The sequence below is a fragment of the Rhinolophus ferrumequinum genome, chromosome 17 (assembly GCF_004115265.2).
Source record: "Rhinolophus ferrumequinum isolate MPI-CBG mRhiFer1 chromosome 17, mRhiFer1_v1.p, whole genome shotgun sequence".
Taxonomy (NCBI): Eukaryota; Metazoa; Chordata; class Mammalia; order Chiroptera; family Rhinolophidae; genus Rhinolophus; species Rhinolophus ferrumequinum.
In genome coordinates this window covers 50,052,375-50,071,729 of record NC_046300.1, presented here as the reverse complement: position 1 = coordinate 50,071,729, position 19,355 = coordinate 50,052,375, and the positions used below count along the sequence as shown (strand labels likewise).

At 46.8% G+C, this 19,355-nt stretch overlaps 1 protein-coding gene across 1 annotated transcript in view; it reads right to left on the bottom strand.

Annotated features, from left to right (window-relative positions):
* The window catches only part of CACNA2D3 (calcium voltage-gated channel auxiliary subunit alpha2delta 3), an 841,437-nt gene that overhangs the window by 182,564 nt on the left and 639,518 nt on the right, over window positions 1–19,355 (bottom strand).

The following is a 19,355-nucleotide window of genomic DNA, read 5'->3' as shown; positions in this document are numbered from 1 at the left end:
ATGGTGGAGGGGGGGCGTATATATATATGTATATGCACACACACACACACACACACACACTCACCGGGGGTGCCAAAAAATGTATACACATGACTTACATTCATCTTTTCTTATTGATATATATATTGAGTATTACAATTTTAATATAATTTTTTCCTTTCTTAAAATGTGTACACATTTTTTGGCACCCTTTGTGAATATATCTGTGTGTGTGTGTGTGTGTGTGTGTGTGTATAGTCTTTTTCTTTTTCACTTTTGTCTCTGAATTGATCATCTTTTGATTGAATTAGTAAGGCTCTATGTGAGATACAGTGTCCCTCTAAGTGTTTCAAGATCTCAAAACCACAGGTTACCATTTTGGACACTACTTGGCTACTATGGAAACAGGTGCTGAAGGCACACCAGACATGAAGGAGAAAATTCCTGCCAATAGGTTGACCCAAACAGGTCTACACTGGCCCCCAGTGAAATCTAGGGGACAGAGACCAGACAGTGAGTCACTATGGGGCCACACAGAGCCAGGGGGTGTTTCCTGCTCTCTTTTTTTTCTGCATTTCGACTGCATGTCAGGAACCCCGAGACATCTCTGGATTCTTCCCACCCCCAACACCCGGAAAAGACTCCTCGCCTCTAAGGAGCAGTGGGCCCTGACCACCCCTGGTCAACTGCCCTCCCACTCCTTTCTCTCAGGATTCCAATGAACAGACGTTCACGGTCAGTTTTATGACATCAGATCCACTCCAGATGAAGAGGAAGGGAAGTGGTTCCCTCAGAAGCTGTTCTAAATGATAGCAGATTCTCAGTTGGATCCTGTTATGGAAAGTTCATGTATGCATGCAAGTGCTGGTCCTCATGAGAGTCTCACAGTGAGGCGGCGTGATGGGGGAGGGGCACATCATGTTCAGACTCCTCCCGGGGAGGCGCTAGAGTCGGACATTCTTGGGTCATTGTTACCTGTGCTAATGGCTCCCAAACCCCATTTCAGTAAGAATGACGACTGAGAGCCGCTAGGCACCCCAGGAGCTCCTACGGGCCAGCTTCTGACTGAACTTGCACAAGTTCTCAGGTAGCCTGATGCTATGTCTAAACTGTCTTTTTGGTGAAAGTTCTTCCTTTGGTGGCTTCAAAATGCTCCTTCATTCCTTTATTCAACCTTCGTTTCCTGGACACCTAGTAAGTTTAAGGTACTAAGGCTAAACAGTCAATTAAACAGTGTTTCATTCTTTCCCAAGGACTTGTGTGCAGTTTATCACCTTTACTTCTGCCTCCGCAAGGTCAATTTACCTCCCGTCATGCATACGGGAAGATGGGCTCCAACAAGATAAATAACAAATTCAATAACAAGATTGATAAGATCATATAGCCAGTATAGGGAAGAACACCCTGGCCTACCTCAGCCCTGACCAACTTTTCATGGCTATATTTCAACCACTGTTAAAGATTTAAAAAAAAAAAGAAAAGAAAAAAACCCAAGTTCCAGAGTACCAAATGTTCCTTGATCCTTGTAACACTTTTGTAATACTTTTGTATGAAAAAGTGTCCACCTGTCTTTGGTAGAAGAGGAGAGCATAGAGATTCTGCCACTTTCTGGAGGCGTGTGAGTGAACAAGGCGCCAAGCTACTCTAAGCTTCCTTTCTCTCATTTGCAAAACGGGAAAATCAAGAGCACCTCCACAGCCAAGATAGGTTGAGAGGATTAAATAGATACTGTGTGTAAAGTGACAAACACATTTCCAGGCACGAAATAAACCCCTACTATGTAGCGAGCATGATTCCTGAGAGCTGCAACCTTCTTGGGGAACACACAGGCTCACGGTATACAACTAGTTGATGTCTCATTTCCATGAAACGAAGGGGACCCACTCAGTAAGTTTGCAGGTCACTTCTGCAAACCGTAGGAAGGCAAGCGATGTTTGTTGAAGAGAATGGTGTCAGACAATCACAAATATATGTCTTCTCTCGGTGTGTAACTTACATACCAAGAGTGGTGTACTCAGCACCAACTTGGGACTCAAGGCATTCTTGGCAGCAAAACTTATGCATGTGCTAAAGAACCCAAGTCCTTTTAGATGGCATCTGGCAAAAGTGGAATTGCAGTGAACCCTTGACTTCTGACCATTCCCGAAGGTCTTTCTTGGTTTTTTTTTTTTTTCTTTTTGTAACCACTCAAGAAATGCAGTATATTATACTACTGGTATTCAAGAAACTTGGAGAGATTGGAGAGTGAGGGAAAGTAAGATTTCCCAGCATACTAATCAATAAGCCAGCATATTCCAGCAAGTCTCTATAATTTAGTCTCATTGAAAGAAACAGACAGGACTGGGGATATTCCCTCTGGAACTGCATTTTAGGAATGCCACATCCCTAATGTCTGCTTCACCAGGTACGTGAAGCAGGTCTAAAACACTTTCCATTTGGGTCTTTATTAATGGGTTAGCGCCTTTAGAAGATAAACAGTAAATGTAGCAGAGTGATTAATTTGGGTGAGAAGAGGAAGTCGGTGGGCTGTTGCATGTATAATACAGGTTGAGGGTGATGAGTAAACTCTAGCATAATGACCCCAAATCCACCTTTATCTTTTCCTCCAGTAAGAAATTTATTAAATGGCTAGAGATCAGACCTTCTTTAGGAAGACACCTGTGCTGTGAATTGCCACCACCCAATTCCCCACATTTTCCACGGTAATCATTTTTGTTTTCCTACAGGGAACCCCGTGGACCCCGCTCTCAATATAGTTAGTGAAGGTTTATAGGTAGGAACATGTCCTGAGCATATGAAGACCCAGATTACCTCCAGGATACAGTGGAGGTCTAGTTCAGGTCTTAGTCCAGGTCTAGGGACATAACTCAGGCAAACCCAAATGAGACTCCGCCTGGAATGTTTTCCTGGATTTATCTAGAAAAAGGGGTTCTTCATCGATTGGCATCAGTAAGGAGGTAGGATGTGAACTTGAACTCTTCATGGCTACCTCTGCCAAAACTTGGAGAAGGCCTTTGTGAGAATGAAGCCAGTGCAAAGAAAACGCAGAACGGCTATGAAAGGAGTCCTGAAAACGTGGTGTGCCCTCCCGAACCAAGCAGCGCCTGCAATCCCTGTACTTCTGGATGTTTCATGTACCAATGCATTCTCTCCACATGACCCCCTTTCCCTTTGGAAAGATTCTTTTGAAAGGCTGGCTGGACTTCAAGCATAAGTAGTCAACAGAGTTCCAACTTGTATATATTTAGCGCCTTTATTAGTATTTTTTCAATAGACTACTTTAAAGGTACATTTTAAGTGAAATGTTCGCAAACTTTGGTACTTTTATGATTATTTATGAACATGTGATTTGCAAAATATCTCACTGTTAGTTAAGATAAATTACTGGGTTTAAGCACGGCTTATCCCCTGTACATGTTTTGCCCCCCGAGAGGACACATGTGTGGCCAGAGTGAGAGTGACAGAAAAAGAACTAACCCTCGAGTCTCTGAATCACAGGCCAGTTTTCCCCCATCCCATGGGATTTGGCCTGGGACAAATCCCAGGTCCACTAGCCTACACTCCCTCTTCCCCTGCGTGAGGCTCTTGTTACTGGGGCTGAAGCATCGTATATGGCATTTGTTAGTGTATCTGTAATCTGTAACTTCCTTTGAAAATGTGATTAACGAATTGCAAACGGTTTCCAAAGGTTTATAAACAGATACTTTGAGAGCCACAGGTAGGTCTGTAGTTTTTGGTGCCTGTTTTATGAAAAAAATATGTGAGGGAGAATTTAATAAGGAAAGATATTCTGTGCTATGAAATACTTTGAGGTGGAGTTTTAAATAAAGGCCAGATGTGGCGAACACACAAACCAGCCTGTGGCCTAGAAGGATGGGACAAGAGGGTATCCATCTGAGGAGTAAGCTGCAACCATCCAGGCGCATGCCTAAGTGCCAGAACCTTCCCTGCAATGCTTACTTGTCTGGCTGTGAGCACCCTTTCGTGTTCCATGCAGACTGACATTGGAAGTGTAATGGGATGGCCTAAGGTAATGGCCATGTGAGGGTTGGTTAGAAAAAACCCTAAAATGGCTTTGATTTTTCTGTGTTCTTTTGGGTAGGCACCACAGGAAATCAGCTACACACATCCATGTAGCCTCTGCAAAGCAAATATTGTGTGTGTTAATAATTGATAAACTGTACGTGCCGCTCCATGCTGCCAACAGGAAGGAAGGAGATGGGGGTGGGAGGCCCACCACTGGAGAGGAGGGAGCCTCGCCCAAAGCTAATGCCATCTGCAAAAGGGGTGTGGCCCAGGGCCAGGAGCCAGCCGTCGTCTGGGCAGATGTCTCTCTCCCAGGGCAGCCACAGTCCTCAGCTGGGAAACACCTTGGCCACATCCCATGAGGTTCTGGCCTCATCTTGTCTCAGAGGCCGAAGTGGCCGTTTCAGGAGGAGAACAGGAGGCACGTCTTCTTTCCTCCACACACAACAGAAAAGGCCCTAATGGCCACTGGGCACTTCATCCTTTCACTCCTTCATCCCCCCATTCCCTTACTTGCTCATTTGTTTACTCCCATCCCCCAAAATACTGTTGGACACTGACTATGAGCCTTGGAGACATGGAGAAGCTAGTTGAAGACGATGGTTCTCAAGTTGAAGATGACGCTTCACCACCGTGAATCTGGTCAGTGAGGAGAGCGGTTAAAAGCCAGGGCCCCAGAGTCAGGCTCACACGCTAATCAGGTTTCCACCGATAGGCTGCGTGCTCCCCTGGGGCTAGCGTGCACTTACTCGTCTATCGGATGAAGGTAACAGGTTTCAGCGCACAGGGCTGCGTGAGAAACAAACGGATACAAGTGTGACTGAGCACAGACTGCCCATGTCCTATCACACAGGGCTGAGACCACGGCCACTGGCCCACACTGACGGCTGATGCTGTCTGTCACTGACTTAGGAGACGCGGCAGCCCCAGCCTCATGCACTCATCCCTAGAGTACATTCACAGGATAAAATGGGTCTTAACAGCACAGTGGTCTGTGAGTTTTATTCCTTTAAAGGGGCAGCTCAACCCGATTTGGTGGCCAGTTCTTGTCAATGTCAAAGAGAAGATTCTCAGATAAGGATGGGGTTTCCTGGCCAGGGGGCCAGGCAGGCCTGTGACAGAATGATGGTCTCTTCCCTTTGAATTTACAAATTAGCACTCGTGACTGTCACCGCATGTCCAGCCTCAGAGGAGGGGGCCGTAGGGAAAGGGGCTCCCAGTGGCAGTATCAGCCACAACTCTCCTGGCTACAGTGTGAACAATCTGAACGTTTGCTGGTTTTTACGTTTTTTGTTTGTTTGTTTGTTTTCCTGATGGACCATGTAACAACTGCTCGTTGTAGAAAATTTGGGAAATATTGAAAAGTGCAAAAAAAAAAAAAATTGCAGTCACTACTACAATGCAGGGATCATCACTCGATACTCAATATTCTACCTTTCCCAAGGGGTAAGTACTTTGAGCAGTTACTGTTTTCAGTTTTCTACGTTCATTATTTCTCTAACAAGGAATTTATAAAATGTAGCGACCAATCTGTTTTGCTGTGTAAGTCACAGCCTTTAGCATACACACATACACACCTACACACACACACACACACACACACACACACACAAGCAGAGGTTTCCTGCTGGCCAGCTTCCCCCTCGCCTCTGTCACTTTCATGAAGAGTGTTTCTTGTGCCAGGCACTGTGCCAAGCATTGTACGTATCTCATCTAATTCTCACAACTCCAAGGGAAGGATCATCGCTTTCCAGGGAAAACGCAAAACCCAGGGATCACTTGGTGACAGGCTAATAAGCAGTGGAATCACGTTCAAAACCAACTCTGCCTGGTTTCTGAGCCTCCGGTCCTCACCGCCTTCTGCACTGCCATCCTTGCTGTGGTCTCCTTACTAAACGCAGGGCCTCAGCCCAGCTGGGATGGCATATAGCGGGCATGTCACTGGTTTCAGAACCCCTCTGGAAGTCATATCCCACCAGCTATTCGTGTCTCTGTTAACAACAGACTCATTTGGGCGGCCCTGAAACTGGCCTTGGTGGCCAAGGGTGCAAGGCTCAGTTTCAGATTTAAGAACAACTACAATATACTGAGTATCATGCCACACACCCAAGGTACAATGTGTATTACCCCGTAACCACTATCCAGTTCAGGGCCTCAGAGGAGCCTTGTAGGACCTGGTGATGCCGCTGCAGCTGTGATCCCCGTGGGCGTGGTGCTGGCCTCTGTGTGCGTGACCCCATGACAGACTTTTCTAGAGAAGATACGTGACGGGATGACCCAGACATCACGCCGAGAGACAAATTCTGATGAGTCTGTTCATCAGACGGGAGATGAAATCCTTCATGTTCACGGGAAGATGAAAAGCCCAGATACACCGGAGGGAAACAGGGCCGTGAGGGTGTGTCCAAAAGCAGCCGGAAGGTGGGAGAGAGGCAACAGGGCATGTTGAGACAACAAGCCTTTTCCTTTTTCTAAAAGGTACCATGCTCTTATTAATTAATGTTTTTAAGTGTCTCAAAGATGAAAAGTCCTACGTGCTCTCTTAGTGTGATTACAAAATCCTTTTGATCACTGTAAAACTAAAACAGCTTTGGTATTTTTTAAAGAGACATCAATTAACAGGCCGCTTTGAAAACCCAAGTGGCCTTTATCTTAATCAGTGTCCTCTGAGTCTCCGTGAGTCACACACACTGTGTGTGGGGAGGAGGTGGCCCAGCCCTGCCACCATTTTTGTAGGTCAAACATGGCTTACTACACAGTGGCTGGATTAAAATTCCCATTCTCAAAAAGTCAAGCTGTCCTATAATAGCAAGCTAGTCATGAAAATAAAAATCGTGTTGAGTGATTGGGGTGGGAGGAACTTTTTGTGCCAGCAAAAGGGCAGGGAACAGGGGATTCTGATGCAAGGGAGGACAGTGGCCTCTGCCTGCCGGCTGACTCAGGTAAAGGGGGGATGCTAAGAAAAGACCTCCTCTCAGCAGAGAAAAAACAAGTACACGGATACTTCGTGCAAAATCAAGATGCAAGTGGGCACCTGGGAGAAAGCTACTCTGGTAAATTAGAACACTTTGAGACAAACTCCTCTCCGAAGTTTCCTGAGCAAAGGTCAGATACAAGACAGCCTTCAGAATGAATTTCAAATAGCGTTACACTGAGTTCTTGAGCACAGACATGTTCCATATTCCGATAATATTCTATATTTCATATAAAGATTTCCAATACCACGGAGTTGTTAGGAGATTATATTGAGGGTAAAAAGAGGACCTCTATAATTTGAGAGTATGTCACATTTGACAAGCAACTTTTATTTTTTTTGGTTTTGCATTCATAGATCTTAAGGTGGCATTATTCCTTTGAGAGATTAACTATTTATCACAAGACCCTTGGGTATGTGGAAGCTGTCAGACCATTTTGAACAAGAGCTAGAACCGGTCAGTTTAGCAACTGCCAAGAGAATGCATTTCCTTATTCACTCAAGGGAAATCAGAAAATAGCATCAATCAACACTGGCACACACCTTTTTAGCCTCTGAATGATGCCGTGGAGTGAATCCCGCAGTCAGTAGCGTTCCTAATGCCTCCCCCCAGTCTCATCACTGAGAAAAGGAGTCCAGTCTGACTAGCTCCGCTTAGAGGGATGGCAGTCAACACCGAGAGATCTCTCAACTTCAAGATTTTTGTGCTAAATGACATGAAGGGAAGGAAGAGGACCGTGCATTTGCAAGCGAAGTACGAGGAAACAGAAATTCAAAAAAGAGGGAAACGAATCCTTACTTCAGAGCCAGCTGCCATGACCCTCGACGCTGCTTTATGCCTGTAACAGTATCAGCCCGTGTCAGACTGCTGCGCCTTCATCAACTGTGCATGTGTGTGTCCGTGTGTGTCATTTTATTTAGGGAGCTGCTTAACATGATACGATAACATTATTTTGTTTCTCTTTTCCTGCTTACATTTTTATAGATAATCGTGAAGGAGAGGGAGACACAAAGGGCTCCATCTTTATGGCCGTGTCGTCTCTGAGTTTCTCTGATCCTTCCAGCTAAAGTCTCTCTCCCTTCTCTTCTGGGTGGCCCTTGTTCTGTACCTCCCTGAGGACGCAACTTTGCAGCATAAACGTGCATGTGGCCATGTTTTCAACCAGACTGCTCTCTGCCCTAGTTATGCCTTGACGACCAAACTCAACAGGTTCTCACCCTTCATTGGTCCATCCAGACCACTGGACTGGCAACTGAGGAAAATGTTCAGTTTTGATTTTTTTTTTTTTTTTGGCGAGTGATCCTCAATTCTGCTGATGTGTCTTTTAAAAAGTGTTTCTGGATGCATGCTGGTCTGACTAAGGCCAAGAGATTTCTGATGTCATTCATGACTCATAGGAAAGCCAATGGCACCCTGGTGAGGCTGACTGAGTCCTCTGGATCTTACATTTGTCTGTGACAACAGGCATGTGGCAGAGGCTGAAACAGGCAAGTGTAATCAGAGAAAGAGGCCAGTGGGCCCGGCAAAGCAGGCAGGGCTCAGCAACAACCACATCCATTGTTTCTAACTAAGTGTCTCTTATAATCGAATCACATCTCTCTGTCCCTCTTGCCACCAACTTATCGTCAGCCACCATGATACCTGTCCCCTTGATGAGGGTGAGTGTTTCTAATCACCCTGCCTGGACCCCACCCCTCCAATTTGTTCTCTAGGACCCAGCCAGGCAGATTTTTCTGCTCCCCAAATCAGGTCATACCACTGGTCTGGAGTGCTCATGGCTCCTCATGTCTTATAGGATGATGGCCAACATTCCAGAATGCCACAAGTTCCCATCACTCTGACTCTGCTGGCTGTTCTGGCCTCTCTCTCTCACCACTTCCTGCTCTCAAAATACTCCCCAGCAAGGCTGAACCAGCTGTGAAAAATGTTATTATCATTCCTGCCTTCAGGCCACTGCACACACCACTCCACCTGTTTCCAACATTCTGCACCCCAACTCAAAGTCAAGTGGCCCCTTAGGGCTCAGCGGAGTCAGCTGCTCTGGAAGTCCTCACTGGCCCGTCCTTCCTGCACTCTCCTCAGTCTCCCATGGAAGCTCTATCTCCACACCCATCACACTGGACTGCCAATGAGTTGCTTACTTGCCTGTCTCCCTGACTGGGTCCCAAGCATCTTTGGAAAAAAGGCTATTTCTTGTTCAGCATCAAACTTACACTGCCTAGGAGAGGGCCTGGCAAAGAGTGGGTTCTCCATGAATACTTGATGAACGAGTGAACAGAGTAAATGAACAAATTAGGATGTGTATTCACTTAATGAACACATGGATAACACGTACTACGTGCCTGGTCCGTTCTAGGCATTTTGTGAACATACAATGAGTTCATACTCATTGAATCCTCAGAACAAGTCCAGGCAGTAGGCATTCTTTCTGTCCTCATCTTCTAGTGAAGGAAACTGAGTCCAGGGAGGTTGAGTAACTTGTCCAAGGTGACACAGTGGCAGAGCTGAGGTTGACCCCAGACATCTGGCCTCAGAGACTGCTCTGCTCCGTGGAGGAATGTGTACCAGTGGACCTGAGGTTGCTGCCTGGTGCCTGCCTGCGATGTGTCCTGCCAGGGAACAGAACAGGGATGATGGCAAAGTGACCTGCGGTCATGATCAACCACCTGCTCCCTGTAAATCCGCATGGAGCAGAGCTGAGCTCCAAATTACCTCTCAAAGGAGTGTGTGTGTGCGCGCGCGTGTGTGTGTGTGTGTGACTTATATCTGTATTTGAGCCTGGATGAAACAGGTTTCATTTAAGGAGTGGCCAACTCATATTACTCTCAAACCTGCTGCAGTACCAGGAGTCAGATAAATGCTTTCCCCCTCTCGGTTACTCCCAAATCCTCTTCCTGGAGTGAGGTGAGAAACTCAGACTTTGGGGGAGAAGTTGGCATTTAGGAGAACTAGAATATCTTAACTGATTCTAAGACACAGATTACAGTTCTGAAATCCCTCCCCGTCTTCACCGGGGAGATGCAATAATACTACGTGATGCCGGTCAGCTTCTGAATATCCCAGATAAACCCTCTACCTGATTTTTCTCCTCTTTCATCCGTTCAGCCTTCCCATTCCCAAGAAACTGAGCTGAGCTCACTGGGCAATCCCTTCCGCTTGGACACATGTCTGCCAAGCAGAGACCCTGCCTTGAGCGTTCCTCAGCATAGGGGTCTTTGGGCTCTTTACATGGAGTAACTGAGTGTGTGCATGTGCACACACGTGTGTCTGTCTTCCTTCTAGATGACAATCTAGATTTGTCTCTTGTCAAGTCTGGCTTCAGCTCTGTCTAGGTCTCTGTCTGTTGGACTTTGGTTTCATAGTCACTGGGTCCAAGTGGGAGAAGTCCCTGTGGCTCTGGTCAATGTCCCCTTGACTTGGTCTTCGGGAGATCCCCATCCTTTCAGGAAGCAACAGATTTCAAACCTGAACCCAGAGCTCCTGGGTTGAGGAATTTTGGTCTTGGCCAGCTGATGCACTCAAGTGTTCAATCCTGACAAATCCTCAGCCACAGACCAAAGAAATAGCAGCTATCATGTTATCTACCTGGTACGTATATATGTGTGTGTGTGGCGGGGGAGGGAGGCTGTCAGTAGGGCAAGGGCAGGGGTAGACCCTGCCCCAAGGAGAAAGGGGCAAGTGAGACTGCGATCCTCCAAGCAAAACCCTGCCTGGCTTAATGGAACTACTTTCTTGAGTCAAAATCCTAAATGTATTTAATGTTTCCCTGGCCCTGCAAACATCCATGGAGAATGTGGAAATGGCACCTGGGAGGTAGGTTCACAAACATACGTGCCTGTGGCAGAATTATGAAAGTTGAGTGAAGAGCTAATGGTTCCGGCACCTTCTCAATAAAGTGTAATGGTCAGTTCAGGGTGTGATGGGAATTAAACGATTGTCCCCAAAAGCCCATGGTCTCAACCTTTTTATTTGCATTCTTTGGGTCTTATCATTTAGGATTATGTAAAAATGACAGCTGCTTATAATTATTTGGAGGTTGGAGCTGCAATAATTAAAAACAGCTGCCTTTATCTTACCGCTACCAGACTTAACCCCGCGAAGTTGGGTCTACTGAACTTCAAAGAAGGAAGCAAGAAATAAAAGAAAACGCCACACATTACTAACAAATTTCTAGTGATTCATTTAAATGTATAACCAGTTATTCCAACAGCCTTCAAACCTTTAATTATCTTTTAAATATATATAATTTGGGCTTGCTAATTAGACAGCAATTTAATGCTCTCATGGGGATTCAGATGCACTGTCTTTCTGAAATGTACACTCCAGGAGGAATAATCATTGGCATTCAAAGGATTGAATTCTCCAGTTATTCAAATGAGTGTGAGCATCTCCACTGTGGAAATGATCTGAACGTTCTGCTGTCAGCCCCAGCTGTAGGTTTGGATGGGCTCCTCCACAGACGGAGGGTAAGGCTTGGTTCTCTCCGAGTCCACGTCCAACCCTCTGGAGGGAAACAAGTCAGAGCCTGGGGGAAGCCTAACATCACTCAAGCAGCTCAGTCAAGTCTCCTCTTAGATGCAGATGGCTCTGCTTTCCTTTTTGAAGGAGGGATAAACTTTCCCGGAATTTATAGTTAGGAAAGCTTTCATGTTCCCTTCCCAGGAGTTCTCCATGCTGGTAGGCCCGCTATCGTCTGGACAGTTAACGTTTTAGTTAATAACTCTCTCCCCACCACAGGCTGCTTGCAGAGGGAGGAGGTGAAGATTTCACTCTGCCTTGAGCTTCTACTTCCTGTGTAGTCCTACCCCCGTTGAGATGGGCCTTTAAATTATATAAAGATGTGCATCACATGGAGAAAAGCAATTGATCAATTAGATGACACTGGGCAATGATAGAAGGCAGCTCTCCCATCTCAGTCTCCCAACGTGGCTAGGGTTTGCATTCCTGAGCCGGGGCTAGTAGCTAGCAGCTGAGGCTCATTTTCCCCCGAGGGGAAGGAGGTGCAGACAAATCTATAGGAATTTTTAAGAGATCATTATTCAACACATTGCATGTAATTACATTTTGATGAGCTTTTTATTGCTAATTCATCATCCGAGATGGGGCACTCTAGATATGAAATTAATCTAGTAAAACAAAGGTCAGAGTGTGTCCAGTGAAAAGAAAAGCTTTGTCCGCATCCAATCCTTTTCCAAAACAATAAAGCAGCAGAGTATCCTCTCTCTAACCCAAATTTCCTTAAAGCGCCTTCCCGATTACTAACAGCACAAAGCCACGGCTTCCTGGTACTTCTAAGTGGAAGTGTGGATGCCCCCAGCCGGCTGATGTGAGGGGAGAACGTGCAGGGGTCTGAAGTAGAGGGAAAATGCGCCTGTGCCATCACGGCATCAATGCAAAAGTCTGTGTGGCTACACAGAGAACTGTAGTTGAAGCGTTAGAGAAAACCAAATTTTGCAAAGAAAGAATCAGTCCAATGAGTATCTTGGCATGAGTTCTTTCTGAAGCAGACCCAAAGACCAGGATTCAAGGGTCAGGTTTTTACTTGAAATGGGTTCCCAGCAAATGCCTGTAGGGACATGGTGAAATGACTCAGAGACAGGGAAAGGCAGACAGCCAACACAAGGTGCATCATGGAGCATGTCAGCACTGGGCAATGGGAGCTGAATCCCACTGGGGGCTCTGGGAGCAGGATGGGGCCTGGAGATACCCCACCTGTGAGGTAGGGGGCTCCCCAGTCTTTGGTGGAGGGGTGCTACTCCTGGCCCATCTGGCCTGCTGCATGCCTGAGAAGAGTGGACTCCAGAAGCCAGAGAACATCTTCACCCAGGAGCTGGCAGCTGCAAGCCAGGCTGGCATGTGTGGAAACGGTGAGGGCTGAGGGGACATAGGCAGGCATTCCCAGCAACTGATTTGGTAAGCATGTTCCCAAACAGGAATTGATCAATAAAACCTCCAGTCACTCTTCCTTGCCTTTTGGAAGTCTGTCCTAAATCTACCAATAGATTGCAGACATGACATGACTATCCTCACACCTTAGGGGCTGAGCATACACTGTGCCCTTTGCCTGAACCAGTCGCCACATCTTGGCACAGGGATTTCCCCGAGGGCTTCAGGGCTCAGCTTAACATGGCATCCCTAAGAACCCCTAAGAAGGGTTCTCCCTGACCATCCAACGAAGCGGGGTGCCTCTCCCCACTTTTTTTCCTCAGATCCTTGTTTTCTTTGGAGAGAGTTTATCCAAAATGTGTAGAATTTTTTGTTTGTTTACTTATGAGCTTTTAAAAACATCACTTCTCCGTGAGATTGCAAACACCAAATGAAGGGGGAATTATGTCCGTCTTGTTTTATCACTAGATCCCAGCATCTAACAGAGTGCTTAGCACTTGAGAGGTGTTCAATAAATACATGCCAGATGAGGGAAGGAACAGTGGGAGGGAAGGAGAGAGGGAGGGAGAAAGGCGGGAGGGAGGCTCCAGAAGCACCAGAATGCGCAAGTTACAGTTACCTACCCAGGTGTCTGAAAGCCCCTTGGCTGCTCCCAACTGTGCTGGACTGGATTACAAACTGTGACCTAAAGCTTACAGGCTGCAAACCAGCTCCCTGCAGCCTTGCCTAGCTACCTCCTCCACAGCTAGACACCAAGTCCTTTTATAAATTCTACTACTTGTCAGCATTTGCACCCTGGTGCCTAATAATATACTGTGTCATTGTGTGATCAATCTCTTCTATGTGGATCTTCTCTTCTCTTTATTTATTATTCCATTTCCTCTGCTAGGTACCTTACCAAGCCCTGGATATACAGGGTAGACAAAACACAATCTGTTCAGTGTCTTCAGGTTGCTTGCAGTGCAGTGAGAGGGCACATGTGTCAAAATATTTCTACAGGGTAGTGCGGAGCCCAAATTCTAAGGCCTGAGCAAGGAGTCCGGTGGGGTCTCTGAAGACAGAGACCTCTTTGCGTATAGGGGTGGGGTGGGGTGGAGAGGAAAGTTTTGTGGGGAGGGAGGGAAGAGGTACAGACTGTGAGCTCCCTTAGAGCAGAGGTCATAGCTACACCCAACAGTGGTTCACAGACCTGGGGAGCTCATGGGCGTATCAGTCAGGCTGCTCTGGTTGCAAGCAACAGATACCAGTTCTTAATAATCACTTGAGCAAAAGGGTAATTTGCTAGAAGTATAGATTAATAAAGGAACTGATAGAGCATCTTTTCCTCCTGCCCCGCCTTGCCTTTCCTTTCCTTTCCTTTCTTTTCCTTTCTTTCCCCTTACCTCCTTCCCTCCTACCTTCCTTCCTTCCTTCCTTCCTCCCTCCCTCCTTCCTTCCTTCCCTCCTTCTTTTCCCCCTCCTTCCCTCCCTCCCTGTCTTCTTCTTGTCTTCCTTCCTCCCTTCCTTCCTCTCTTGCTTCCCTTTTCTTTTCATTCTTCCTCTTTCCTTCCATTCTTCCTTCTTTCCCCTCCTTCCTTCTTGGCAGAGTACGGACTTAAGAAAAACCAACCTTCCCTCTACTCTGACGTTTGTATCAGTCAGGGCCCCTGCAGGAAGCACATGGCATAGTCAAGCTGGCTAATTAAGGAAAGTTTAATAAAGAGGCTATTGTAACGCTGTGGGTAGGGTGTAGAAAACGACAAAAAATGGTGCAGTACCCTGAAGCTACAAGCAGTGGGGACCTTTTCTCCCACTCTGCATGAAGGGACAAAGGAAGGAGCAATTACGGGAGGCCACAGAGGGAAAGCCACGCAGTGAGGGGGGCTTCGTGGCTTTAGCTTACGTGCAGCCCGTCCCGGAGGATACAGGGCTGAGTCTACACGGACCCCATTCTCCTCTCTTCCTTTCTTGTGGGCACCGCCCAGAGCAGAGGAGACACTGCTGTGTCCACACAGGTGTGCGTGTGTGGCCGCGAGCAGAGGGAAGGGGAGAGCTATCTGCAGTAGCAAGGGGAGGCTCTCGGGCTCAACTTTCATTTTTTCAAAGAATCTCATAACACAGCTTCGGAATTAAGAAAAGTTCTTTCAATTGAATAGATATTATTTTGTGAAAAATGACATTGTCCGTAGTCATTTTTTTTTTCTTTTTTCTGAAGACTGACTGCAATTTACCTTCTGACTGACAGCCCTTGGGCTAGGCATCAAGTTATCCCCTCTGAGATAAGCACGAACATGCAGGATGCTTTGAGGACAGAAGGAGGCAAAACACCTAAGGTGCTCAGCATAGAGCCTGGCCATTAACACCCTTTGCGACAGTTGCATTGTTCCTGTTAGTCCTCTACTGCTAAACCCCATATGCCCTAAGTGTCTAAGCACATACACAGCCACAGAACTCGGGGACCAAGAGGCTGTTGAGTTCTTGAGATTCACAGAATAGAGTGTAGCTCTCAACAAACAGAAACCCAGGCACCCCACTAACTTGCCTAATCCCCAGACTCAGGAGGTGTAAGTGTTCCCAGCTCAGGGCTGCATTGGTTCCATTGAAGTGTCCAGGTCGGGGCAGTTCAAACAGGGCCCTCAACAATTTCATCAAGAGGAAAGCATGCGGGGCTCTGTTTTCTCTTTTGCCAAATGATGTATTTCAAAAGGAACAGGCTCACTACGTGGGGGTCACACAGTCTTGTTTATTTTTTCTCAGAGAACACACTCCTCTGAGCAGATACATTTACTAAGCATCCGTTAATTCTTTCTCTTAAGCGGGATAGATTCAGACCAGGCCTAAGTTGGAGTCGTCTGGGCTCTGTTCAGAGAATGTGTGCTGGCAGGGACGGCATCTTTGGGACCTGGCACACGGCGGTGCCCGGGCGCCACCTACTGGGGAGTCTCCTTCAGTTCAGCAACAGCCTGGGCAGAAGGAGGGCCAAGAAGCTGAGGATTCTAGCATTTGGGAGCCACAGAAAGGTTTGCAAATAACGCTAGTTCCCCACCCTACACACCCTGACAGACTAGGGCAGCAGAATGCATCGTTCTGAGACCAGAGAGAAAACTCATGTCTGGTCTGGCCCGAGACAGCGGTCCTGGAGAGAGTGGGGGGCCCCTGCTAAGTGGGAAGAAATGTCCCCCCGAGTGGACTGTGAACGCAGCTGGCATGCATGCTACCTTTTCTGGGAAGCCCCCTGCATTACAAGGCACCTTCCTGGAAAAAAAGCAGACACTTCCCCTGTAAGCGCATAGATCTTCTTGGTCCCTCTGGCCCTCGGGGAGTGAGCTACTTGTGGGCAGAGACATCCTTCTACCTCTACTTCTATGTCTCCATTAGTTTGCACAGTGCTTGACTCAAGGAACACCTGATAAATGCTTGCAGACAAGCAGGAGGGCAGAGGAATGGCAGAAAATAGGTGGTATTGCTCAATCACGTGTGCTTCCATTTCTGCCCCTGACATAGGAAGGACTCAGTAAATGTTTCACGAGGGAATGTGTGGCCCCTGCACTTCTCATTTATTGTAAGAAATTGGTACCTAGACATTCAGTCATCAGCATCCATCAAACATCATCAAAATCATTCAATAAATATTTACTGACTACATCCTCCATGCAGCAGCAAACTCCCAGGAATTCACCAGGGACAGTAGGGGAGAGGATGAACAGAGACATTTCCCAAGAGTGCTATGGGAACCAAGGGAACTAAAGCAGGGGTTGTCATGGGGAGTGACAGAAGAGGAGAGTGGCTCCTTTGGCCAGGGAGCAGGCATACCTCTCTACGGGGGCGACACCTGAGATGAGACATGGGGGATGAGAACACGCCAGTTGTGGGTGTATCTGACCTGAGATTCCAGGTAGAGCGATGAGCAGGCACAAAGATTTAAAGCAGGAAGTTTTCCGAGAAACCAGCAAGACGACCTGCATGTGGCTGGAGCACAGGGGAGCATGGGCTGCCACACAAGCTCAGGCCGGGCAGGGAGGCGGCGACAGATGTAGCAGGGACCGGGCTTATGGCCAGGAGTTTGGGGTTTTCTCTCTATGCAAAGGGAAGCCACGCCATCTGACTGATATCTGTGAAAGCTCCCCTACCCCCCGGCTGCTGAATGAATCGTGCTGGGGTGGGGGGCAAAAACAGGTGCCCAGAGAGGAGCTGAGAGGGAGCTGAAGTCATCCAGGAGAGACAATACGGTGGCCCTAACCGGGGGTAGTGACAGGGAGAGGCAGATGGGCTTGGGGAGCGTTTTGGAGCCAGATGCAATGGGACATGAGGGTGGATGGTGTGGGGGAGGGGCCCAGGAAAAGCCACACCCACACCTGTTGAACTAACAAGAACCCTTAGCATTTGCATTGAGCAGTTGTGGATGGGAAAAAGAAATGGAGGAAAATTAACGGAGGCATTGTTGGTCCAAAAAAGAAAAACTATTAGAAAAACAAAAAAGAAAACTATTAGATGTGTGGGAGAACTTACATAATGGAGGATCTGCATAATGAGATAAAAATCACACTTAAACTTCCCATCAAAATTTTTTACAACCATCCAGTCTCCTCACATTGCCTGAGCCAAATCACTTGGACTTGGACGAGGATTCTAATAGTGCTGCTACCATTCAAGCTCCTATTTAAACTGATATTTGATACGCACCGTCTACTTAGCATTCCACATATATTTACATGTATCCATAGGCATATCCACTTAATTCCATATGAGAGGACTATGGTATAAGAATATTTATTAGCATGTCCACACGTCAATCCGTGTGTTCATTGACATTCTGCAAGAGTCCTTCTGTGACCCACGTGTAATAGCAAAAAGGCCTGGATAAATGACCTGCCTGGCCATACCTAAGAACAAAACAGCAGAATCAACGTTCACAGTGGGACAGGGACAGTCAGAGAGTGACAGAAGTAAAAGGCTGTTGACATCAGACAGAGTTCAGGCTGTGGAGAGCTAGTGGCTGGGACAACAGCAAAGTTGGATTCTAGAGGGAGTCGGAAGATTCTGCAATAGGTTAGGAAGATGCCACAGTGATTGCAGAGTTTGAGCTGGTTAAAGAGTTAACCCGAGTTTTACAGAACAACAGAAATGGTTTGGGTGTCTGAATATTTTGCTTTACATAAGCTGACAGCTCAGGCTCACCCCATGTGGCTAACGCTTCCTGCCCACTGGCTCATGCTGCACAGTTTGGTTCGGGACTGAACCCACACTGCTGAAACAGGCAGAGACATGTGGCCAAACCAGGGACATCATCTGCTCTGGCCATCGACTTGCTGCCCTGCATTCTGGACAGTTCCCCGCTTTCACTCTCTGAGAGGCCACAGCCTGCGAGGGAGGGGCCCAGGCCACAACAGAGGAGGCTAAGAAGCCACCAACTCTTTGCAGTGACTTCCAGGATGGAAAAGTGATGAGTGGTGGTAGTGGTGAAGTTTGTTGTCATGCACTTTAAGGAAAGAGGAGGTCCTACGATCAGTCCCATTTATCTAGAAGGGTCCACCATGTCTGGTCTCACTCTAGATACCTGTGCTATCACGTGGGGCTCGTCAGCACCTGAAATGTCGCTCGTCAGAACAGAAATGGGCTGTGTGTGTAAAATACATACCAGATTTCAAAGATAAGTATGTAAAGAATGTACAATATCACGTTAATAATTTTTATATTATTGTATATTAAAGCAATGTGATTGTGGATTTACTGTGTTCAATAAAATATATTCTTAAACTTAATTCCATCCATTTCTTTTTTGCTTTTTTTGGATGTGGCTACTAGAAAAATTGTAAATTACACAGGCAGCTCGTGTTTGTGGCTCACATGATATGCTTACTGGACCGTGCCCGTCTAGACAGATTCTAACTATAATCATCCCGTGATGACTCTGTTACTTATCCATGTGGCTGTAGAGACCAGGCCTCATGGTCAGTCCCACCCTCCAACCACTCTGCCTCCTATCTTCTGAAGAACCAACCAGCGTAGCAGAGTGAATTTCACACGTCTCAACTGATCTGGGTTAAGGCTCCAGGTTCTGGCACTTTCTAGTCCCCTCACCACCTTATCAATTGGTGCCTCAACTTCCTGTATGGAGCCTGGGGATATCTGCCTTCCTCGCAGAGAACCCCAGGACTTCAGCCTGGCACTCACAGTTGGCTACAATCAGACTCCAGGTGCCTACTAGACCCATCTTCCACCCAGGCCTGCCCTTACACACACCCTTCCCTTGAGCCTCTGGGCTTTCCACTGCACCTATATCCTAGGCTTGCTATTAAATGAGTTAACGATTAAAAGCTTTAACACATGTAAAACACTTCAAACAGTGCCTGTCACATAAAAAGGAATCGACAAATGTTTTTTTTTTTTTTAAAAAAAACACATACTAAGGCCAACAATAACAATCATACAAAAATGCATCTTCCTGAGTAGTGTCTACAGTTACTCACACTCCTTAAATATTAAATCTTATGCATCACATTAGACGTT